This window comes from Galeopterus variegatus, unplaced genomic scaffold (assembly GCF_000696425.1).
Source record: "Galeopterus variegatus unplaced genomic scaffold, G_variegatus-3.0.2 Scaffold8540, whole genome shotgun sequence".
NCBI classification, from domain to species: domain Eukaryota; kingdom Metazoa; phylum Chordata; class Mammalia; order Dermoptera; family Cynocephalidae; genus Galeopterus; species Galeopterus variegatus.
Window position 1 is genome coordinate 65733 of NW_007734651.1, and position 1486 is coordinate 67218.

The following is a 1486-nucleotide window of genomic DNA, read 5'->3' on the forward strand; positions in this document are numbered from 1 at the left end:
ATTGCTCATAAATCGTAGTCAAGAGGAAGGAGTAGAATTATACGTGTCCCTTGTTTCACTATTCAAAATTTATTTGTCTTTTTCAATTCCATTTCTTTTAAGTTTTGGTTTCTTCGACCTGATCATTTCTTATGATGCTGAGTAAAGCAATTCTGTTTCTTACTCCTGGCTTCTGAAGGTAGCAGTGCAAATAGATGTTTCCTTTACAAGGTAGGAGACTGTTGTCCTAAGATTTCTTCTAGACATCCTAATTAACCAAACTAGTGAAAGGAGTCAGAAAGATGGCCATACCAAAAAGCCTAGGCATGCAGTGGGTTATACCATTTAGGTGTGTGTAAGTACATCCTATGAAGTTTGCACAGCAATGAAATCACTTAACGATACATTTCTTGTTAGCAAAGTATGGCTGTATGTTAGTTCTCTGGCTGTTAATGCTGGTTAAGTTTGGTTAACAAATGGAGACAGGCAGGGAGTCTTAGGATGAGCTTTCATTCCTTTCTCCCTTCCATCACATCTGTTGACACAGAGAGTGATTGAACCACCTCCCTTTTAATGCCAATGTCATGTCAAGGCTGTCGCAGCTGATGGAGCCTCACTGTGTGGTACCTGGGGTATAGCTGAGGCATTCACGGTCCAGAGCTCCCAGCTGCAAAGTGTTCCCTTGAGTTCTCTAATATCGTCCTGGTACGCAGACTCAGAATCTGCTGAGCTGCTCCCCAGACAAACAACACATGTGGGCAGCTGTGCTGTGCCAAGCTAGGAGGTTTATGTTCGGGGCTGTATCACTGTGGGTGGATCATGTGTACCTTGCATGCAGTAATAAACCCCAATATCCTCAGCCTCCACCCTGCTGATCTTCAATGTGAAATCTGTCCCTGACCCGCTGCCACTGAACCTGTCTGGGACTCCAGAACCCCGGTTGGAAACCAAACAGATCAGGCGTTGAGGAGCCTGGCCTGGCTTCTGTAGAAACCAATACAAATAGGTGTTTCCATCACTATGTAGGAGGCTCNTCTGGGTCAGAGCTGCTCAGCAGTGTCAGTCTACCACAGCACACTTCCTTAAATAGGAAACAATCTGATTATTCTTCATGCATCAGCTTGTTGCTGGTCACGTTAAATTCAGTTGTTCCTGAAAAGTGGTGTCAATGTCAAACTGTTTTCCTCCTGCAAACAGAAGCCTGATGCAACTGAAAGAACACATTTAGTATGTCTATGAAATCTGGACAAACTGAAACTCAAACTCATACTTAATTGACAAAAAAAAATTCACAAATACAGTTCTATGTAAGATTTCACAAGAAAGCTTGATCTGAATGCTTTTGAGAAATCCTCAAAAATAGAATTTTTAAAGCAAGATTAAAAGAGATGATAGAGCAAAATTGACGTTGACTTTTAAACCCTGGTCTCGATGGCAGTCATCTGGATTGCTCATAAATCGTAGTCAAGAGGAAGGAGTAGAATTATACGTGTCCCTTGTTTCACTA